This window comes from Limulus polyphemus, unplaced genomic scaffold (genome assembly GCF_000517525.1).
Source record: "Limulus polyphemus unplaced genomic scaffold, Limulus_polyphemus-2.1.2 Scaffold225, whole genome shotgun sequence".
NCBI classification, from domain to species: domain Eukaryota; kingdom Metazoa; phylum Arthropoda; class Merostomata; order Xiphosura; family Limulidae; genus Limulus; species Limulus polyphemus.
The window spans coordinates 94,566-103,877 of record NW_013665835.1 but is presented as its reverse complement, the minus strand read 5'-3'; positions in this window follow the sequence as shown (position 1 = coordinate 103,877).

The following is a 9,312-nucleotide window of genomic DNA, read 5'->3' as shown; positions in this document are numbered from 1 at the left end:
ACTTCATTTTTACATTAACTTAAGATTCTAATAAAGTTAGCAGACAGGTACAGTTATTGTTTGGATCAATGTAGACGTTTGACTACTTCAGTGAAACGTTATGTGTTATCTTTCTGTGTGTGTTTTATTTTCCTTATAAAATACATTTAATAAATGCTGTTTAATTTACCTGATTAGCTGGATATGGAGCTGTAAGTAAATATGAACACTGATATTCATGCAGTTACGATTAAAAGCCTGATAATCCTGGTATTTTTTTTATTTCGCGCAGAGTATTTACTCGAGGGCTATCTACGCTAACCGTCCCTAATGTAACAGTGATAGACAAGAGGGAAAGTAACTAATCAACACCATCCATCGCCAAGTTATGTTTCATTTTGCTCAGCATTAGAAACGTAAGGTCTTAATACTAAAGCCAACTGTTCTATCTGTGCAAACATCACTTAAATATGTATTATTGTTTAAATTAGAGATACATAATAAATTATGGTTAATTTTGGAAAGCAAACCCTGACCTTTCGTTACCATTTTAAATAAAATATTACAGTATATTCAGATAACGCAACCCTGTTTGGATATGAAGTAGTACCACACAAACCATCGCCTGGTGGTTAAGCTATTACATTTACTTACTTACTACACTAAAAACATGTCCTTATTTTTCATGGTGGACGGAGCAAAGAAAGCTCATTCTTTAGCCTTGCGCTAAAAATCAACAACAGCCAAACAAACGTTTCAGGTAAATACATTATTTTGATGTAATTGCTTTAGTTTTCAAGAACAATTCATGTTATTACATTAAAGGCACAATGTATCATCTACGCTGAACTGTTTGTATATATCCCTGAATTTCATTTACATTGAGTTTCTAGAATTAATTTTAAGTAAAGTTTGCTGTGTACAAAAATAAAATAATAATCCTCCTGACTTAATTTACTCATCAACAGTCACTAGTATTAGGTCTATTGTATTTTTAATACTCTATTGCTACAGTTTTCAGAGCGTTTGTACTGATAGCACACGTAAGGTATTCAATAATCAGTGTGAAAACTAGTATAACTCAACATTCATCATTTCCATTCTCTTCCAAATAACTACTAAACTCCTGTGTTACAAAGGAAAGCTAGTATTGCTCTAGCATTTCATTTTATCCAATATTCCCCAAGTGCTACCAAACGCACGAACTACAAAAGAAAAGATGGTATAGCCATCCCCTCATCATTTCTAATCTTCCCCAAATGCTACCAAATGTACGAATTACAAAATGAAGCGGCCTGACATGGCCTGGTTGTTTTGGCACTTGACTCTTCTGATTCTTGAAAATCCTTGAGAGACTAGATATATAGAACTCAGTGTTAAAAAATGAATAGGCCTAATGTTAACGTTGATGACAAGATAAACTGATTGTAATCATGCCTTGCCAGCTTGGAAAAAGGTGCTCACATCATAACAATTCTAAAGAATGTTTCTGTAGAAAACTGAACTGTAATTTATGAAAAAGAATACAGCTACATTGATTGCTAACGATTTTAATAACTAGTTAAGACGAATAGCATTTATACACATATCAAGTTCTTGCTTAAAATATTCAGTAATCACAGGTTAATCTATATTTATCTACTCTATCTTCCAGCAAAGAGATTTTTCAGTGAACCCTTTATGGAGGATAAGCATGAATTATTTGTTTGTTTGTCTGGAATTAAGCACAAAGTTACACAATGGGCTATCTGTGCTCTGCCTACCACAAGTATCGAAATCCGGTTTCTAGCGTTGTAATTCCGCAAACATACCGCTGTGTGACTAGGGGACTCATGAAAACGAACCCTTCCCTTCTAATTCCAAGATAATCGGATAAATTAAGTACGGCTGAATAAGGCATATCCACGAGTTTTTAATACATAGTTTATCAAGACGTTCTGCATTTTCTATTTTTTTTATTTTATTTTTGCAAGAAATAGTAATAAAATAACATTACGGATACCGATTAAACAATACTTTAGATTCTTTAATTATTTGAGAGAAAATAATTATAAAGTTGTTACAATCGATATTTCGTTATAGTTACTTCGTATTAAACTGTAACCCAAACAACAAGGTGAATATAATAGTTTTACTCTAAATCCTCAAGCTTATGTTGAAATCAACTGGAGTGATGTAAAAGTTATCAAAAGTAATGTTCAGAATTGATCAAGCATTTACATTGCTCCCCAGTTTCAAGATAAGGAAAATAATCAAAACTAAAACAATGTGATTTTCGACAATCTTGGTAAATTAAGAAGGAAGGTAATAATTAATAATGATAAATATCCCATTGAAGATTACAATGTTTCGTTCAAATATGAAGAATTAGAATATTTCAAATGTTACTTAAGTTTGTTAGTAGCTCCATTAAATAACATCAATATGGAAAATGGATATTTAGTAAGCTCTACCAATTATACTAGATTGAATCAAATAATTTGTTTCGACGTTTTGAACCACGAATCCTATAATTATGTGACGAATTTGAAGACTTAATTTTTTTGGCAACTCAGACAAACTCTAGCAACACAATATAAATTTTATTTCTTATTAGTAGAAAAGATAATTAAAGCTATGAAACTATGAGAACTCTTTTTCTAATAATAAATGAATTACTGGTTTCCATATGGTAATCTATATGAAGAAACATCCGAGGGCCCTGGATTGACCAGGAAACGGTTTTAAACTTGATTTTTGGTTGGTTGTTTATCAGAGCAGAGCCACATGGGGTTATCTGCTGTGTCCACTGCGGGGAACTGAACGACGGATTTTAGCATTGTAAGTCCATAGACTTACCACTGTCCCATCGAGGGACAGTTTTGTTAACTGATGACGGTAATTATGATGTTGAAAATAAACAATTAAAAATGTTAAAGATGCAACTGATAATAATTATGTTACTAATTTATAGCTAATGGAAAGATATATTTTTAGTAAAATCAATATAATTTTATGACTTATTGCCTCTTCTTTTAATTTTATCTTCTAATATTTGTTTCTCTATTTCGAATGATTATATTTTTTCTGGATATTTAGTTATTTTTTCTCTTAATTTTTCAATCTTAATATTTAATTCACTTTTCTTACCACCCAAAGTTTTATTTACTATTTCTCTTTTTTCAATTACATCAGGTTTATTAATAAACTTGGATGATAATATGAATTTTTGTTTGTATAGAAACCAAACATCTAATCCTTCATTTAAATCAACCCTACACTTTGGTTCTTTAATGCCGTTGATTCCAACTGGAGTTCGAATTGGGATATAGTAATGTTATAAATTACATTTTTATTGCTTTCAATTCTTCTACTAAAGGTATAGCTTGAGATTCTAATTTTTTGAATTACTGGATCCTGTGATTGGTTCTTCATATCTTACTTTACCTAAAGCTTTTGCTTCATTCTTATTTCTTTGTTTAGTTGGATAACAGTTTTAAAGAAATTAGGTATTTTTTATATTCTTTACTGATTATTTATTTATGTTGAACTTATTCTTAAACGTATCTAACTTATAGTTAAATAAATGATAGAGATTAAAGATTACACAGAACTAGAAAAATTTGAATATCCTAATCAAAAACCTTTACTACCTAAACATCCATTTTATACTTTTAATTGTTGTGGAAAAACAAATGTATTGTTAAACCTAATCTATGATCATGTAAACTATGATAATTTATTCTTATGTACAAAAGACATAGACGAACCTAAGTATATAAAAGTATATAAAAGAACAGTTTACAGTGTTTGATGATATAGGTGATAATGATATACGTTTGTGAAACTTAAACTATAATAAATTATATAATCTATAGTTATGAGTAAAAAATACAAAAGAGCCTAAATTTGAAAAGTTACAAGAAATCTTTTAAATCTTAAAAGATAACATACGATCTATCAGAAATCAACATAAGAAAAAGAAATTTATAGAGTTATATAAAAAAATTAAGAAATAAATATTGTTTCCTAATAACTTAGAATATATGATCAATGTCAATAGCTTAGATTCAATGAACAAGTATCTTGTTGTTTTTGAATATTATATAACTGAAAAGAAACAAGATAAAATAGTTGTCTTTTATCAAAATAAGAACGAAAATGCATCAATAATTATCATTTCACAGTCTTACTATTCAACTCCAATTGATATCAGAAAGAACTGTATTTTTTTTTTAATCTTTTTTCAAACTTCAAGATAGAGATATTAAAGAGATTATTCAAGAAATCGGTGGACCTAAGAGTGTTAAAGAATTTAAACAAATATATAAATAAACTGTTAAAGAATAATGTGATTATTTAGTATTTGATCTTCAATCTGTTGAAATGAGATATAGAAGGAATTTTACGCTCATTATAAATGAGATAAGAGTATTTGGAGAATAATAAATGTGTATAATGGAGAAGTTATAAATTCTATTCTGATGTTGATATCGTTATGATATACTTAAAATTTTTATTCAGTGCTTCTGGTTTAGCAAAGATTGCTATGTTTCCTTAGAAGCATTAATTCTAGGAGACAATGTCATTGAAATGATTGATAAGTATCTACTAGAAAAAAAAATATAAAAGGTCATATAACTTTTACAAAGAAATGTTATCTTAAAAAAGAGCCCCCCTCCCCAGTTACACAGCGGTATGTCTGCGGACTTACAACGCTAGAAACCAGATTTCGATACCCGTGGGGGCAGAGCACAGATAGCCCATTATGCAGCTTTGAGCTTAACATCAAAGAAATAAAGAAACTTAAAGAAGAATGTCTCCTAGTGGGAGAGCTGTAAATCTAAGGACTTACAACGCTAAAAATCCATGATTCGATTCCCCACGGTGGGCACAGAAGATAACCCTATGTAACCTATTCCAAACAAACAAATAAAACTTAAAGAAGATAGATTTCATACAAAAATTAGAATACTTACAGAGAGAAAAGTACATTAACCATGCAAAGCTAAATGGATATAAATGAGTAAAACAAAACAAAAAGGAGGTGATCTTGTTGATCGGAACTAAGACAAATTTAATCTTCCCCCGAAATGCATCTACCCAGATTTAATTACAGTGAGCCTTCTGCCAAACTTCAAAAGCGACTAGTTAGGAGTAATCCTGGTATTAAGATAGCGAATAAATCATACAAGAAACATAATATTGCTTATAGTAAATCAAAGGCTACAGCTGATAGACATATTGTAGATCAAGAATTGATAGAATATATTCAAGATCTAGCTTCTGATGAAAAAATTGATAGAGGAATTATATATATCAGTTATTAAAGCTAAGAAAACATTGGGCCTTGATATTTCATCCATTATGAACTGTTTAAAGTGTAAAACAAGAACTGAAACAGACAATATTCAATAAATTTCCCCAAAGTTTGTGATACAAAAATTCTCAATTATAAAAAAAAATTGAAATAAATAAATTCTGATCCAGAGAGAGGTTTTAGCGGTATACAAGAATTAAAAAGAAAAATCCAGTTACCTCATAAAGTAATAACAGAATTTTAACACCAGTAAGATGAATATACAAAACACAAGCCAATTAGACGTAGAGTTTCGTAGCACATATTGGCGATCAATGGAAAGTAGATTTAATTGATATGAATCAGTTTAAATTTTACAACAATAACAGAAACTATATTTTAACAATGGATATTTTAATAAATATGCTTGAGCAATAAAAATTAAAACGGAAGAAGAAATAACAAAGGCATTTTTAAGAAGGAATCACACACAATTCTAATTTCCAACGGAAGAGAATTCATTAATATACAAGCTCAAAAATTGTTTAATGATCAGAATGTACACTAGTTTACAACGGAGTGTAAAGTTAAAGCTTAGATTTTCAAAAGCTTTGATAGATCTTTGAAAATGAAAATGAGGAAATATTTTAATGCTTATAATACAAGAAAATGGGTCCATGCTTTAGGAAAATTAATAAAAAATAATAATAATTCATATCATATATCATTTAAGATGACTCCAGTTGAAGTAAGTACAGTATTGGCCAAAATGTTTGCATATTCTTCTATATTGATGTTAGTGTCTACATACATGGAGTAGTTATTGATTAAATGCTCGAGTAGTAACAGAGAAGGTGGAGTATGATTGAACAACATAAAAAACGTGTGATAAATATTAAAAATTAAGATCAAAAATGTTTTATGAATTGCATATCAGTATATCAGTATACTTGTATCTGGTAGATGGGAAAAATCATCCAGGACAAGTTATTAATTATAACTAAAAATAAACAGGAACGGCATGTTAATATTTTATATATATAATATAAAACTATTGCACGTTATTGTCTTATCAAAGATTTATCTCGATTAATTAAAAGTCAAATAACAAAGCAAAAATAAAAAATATATCCATGTGATAGACGTCTGCACTATTTTCATTCAGAAGCCAGCTTGAAGAAACACGAAGAAAACTGTAAGACAAAGAAAGCTGTAAAGACTGAAATGCTCTTAAAGAATTCAGTTATAAGTTTAAGAATGTTAATAATTCACTAAAGTTTCTTTTGTTATAAATGCTGATTTTGAATACTTAACAAGAAATATTAATACCTGTAATCCAAATCCCTCTGAAAATTATAGAAATGCTTATCAAAAACATGAACCTATACGTTTTTGTTATTACTGGTATATCAAGTATGTTCAGAGACATAAAGATTTTATGGTTTATAGTAGACCAAATGTACAAACTGGATTCATGAAAATAATTAAAGGAGATGTTGAAGAAATAGAAAAGTTATATAATATTGATAATAAAATGGACCATTTAACTGAAGAAAAGGAAAAAAATTAAGTAATTATATTTATTCATATCTCCAATAATGTAATCATAACCAAATTCATTTATAAGAAAGATGAAGATAAACCAATAGGTGTTGAAAAGAAAGCTCAGAACCATGATAATTTAAATTGGTAAAATGAAAGACGAAAACAATGACTGAATTTGCAGGACATAGTTAGGTTTGAATTTCGCGCAAAGCTACACGAGTGCTAACTATTCCTAATTTAATAGTGATAGACTAGAGGGAAGGCAGCTAGTCAACACCATCCACCGTCAACTCTTGGGCTACTCTTTTATCAATGAATAGCGGGAATGACCATCACGTTATAATGCCCCCACGGCTGAAAGGGCGAGCATGTTTGGCGAAAAGGATTCGAACCCGCAACCCATAGATTGCGAGTCGAGCGCACTAACTACCAGGCCATGACAGGTCCCGTAGGACTCATGTCTAAAATATGGAATTGAAAATACAGTAAGATAAAATTGTGTTATTAGAAATACAATTACATTCGATAAATATAAAAAATGTCTATTTGATCAAAAAGAAATAAATAAAACTATGAATGTAATAAAAAATAAAAGCATGAAATATATTCTGTTCAAGTTAATAAGGAAGCAGTAAGCTTGAATAAGGATGAAAAGTATGTATTACCAGATGGCATTAATATTTTACCTTGTGGTCATTTTTCTCATATATAAATGGCAGATATAAAAACGTTAATGCTATTGGAACATTTCAATATATCGAAACTTGTAAATTGAGTGAAATAAACTCAAGAGATAAATTCTCTGTTTATGAAATAAGAAATAATTAACTCGGTTTGGCAATAGAATTGTAGCTATACTAATTTATAAAAACTGGAGTGAATTGCAAATATTCTAATCTGAACAATTTAATAAAGTACTAACTGAGAAATATATAAAGACATTGGATAATATAAAATATATTATCCTTGTTTATCAGGGAATGAGAAATTGCGAAAATGATCAGAAAGCTCGTACCACTGGATTTGAAATGTAATATTAAGCTGCACGAGCATTATGTAATAATTTGTGGGTATTTTTGAATTGTGTATTAAAGTATCTGACTGATTCCTTATATTTTTTTAAACAATTTTCATTTTTAAATTATTGTGCATCCAGCTGGCGCAGAAAACCCATACCCTTAATGAGGGGAAAAACTGAGAATGCTGGGGAGCAGGGTAATGAAAATCATGTTTTATATAAGTTTACTAGTATCTGTTCTGTTTTTTTATATTTTTTTTTTTGTAAAAAAATATGGGTAATTCTAACTTTGAGAATGGAAGATAATAAAATATTTCACTCAGCTTTACTACTGGAAGCATATTTGTGTTAACAACTGATAACACTTGACAGCTTTGACTTTATTTATATTTATTGAAATATTAAGACATATGCTTAACAACTTGCATGGTTGTTAGCACGAAAGGGCGGATAGTGGTTTTTTAAAATATTAAAATAAAATATTTCATGTTATTTACAAAATCCAGTCAGATTATATAAAATCCGTTTACACAAGCTCCATTTATGTAATTACTTTTTTGACATGAATGATTCCTTGATATAATTTTTTTTTCATATGAGAAACTGCGATAGCCACTAGGTTTCAGTTTTCTGGGCGTGGGTCTGAATCTCGCTCCGCCTTAACAACAGGGAAAATAACGCTGATTATACGTCATATTCATTACAAGAAACCTTAGCTCAAGCAGTTTTGAAAGGTTTAACTTCATTATAAGTGCATGAGATAATGGTCTTTTCCTTATTAATGAGCTAGCAATTCGTTATATTACTTATCAAATTTCCTACATCGGTGTCGTGTATTTCCCAAGAGATTGAGATCATGCAGATTATCGAGCTAAATTAATTTATGAAATGTTTATTTCCACTGCTGGTAGGAAAACAATATACAGGAAAACCGATACATAGAAGTAAAGTTGCAGTTAAAAAGTATTTGTGTTATTATTTGTACAAATGGTTAAAAGTCTCATTAAATCTAAAGTAAAACGCCTAAAACTACTATTCAGAATATATATCAAGTGAAAATTTAAATGACTGCCAACTATATAGTGTTGAAAACCATTTAGACTGGTGTTATATATTTATTGCAATAAACATATAAGTTAAATATTTAAACTTGTTTTACCTTTCTGATGCCGTGAAGAAAGATATCAGTGTAGTTTGAATGCTAAACATTTTTGTTTTGGTCATAATAATGTATTGGTAGAATAACCATATTTTCAAAAACAGTTTATAGTCTAACGGGTAATGTTTTCCTACAGCAAAGCCACATCGGGGGACCTCATGAGAAAAGCACGGACAAAACTCACACACACACAAACTCAACTGCTTAGCAAAATATATATACGATGAAGTTATAATTTTGTCAGTTTTTGAATAAAAACTTAAAACCACATTTCCATCACTTTATCTTCAAACTTTACTTGTGATCCTACAAACAGTATAATATAGTTTCAGT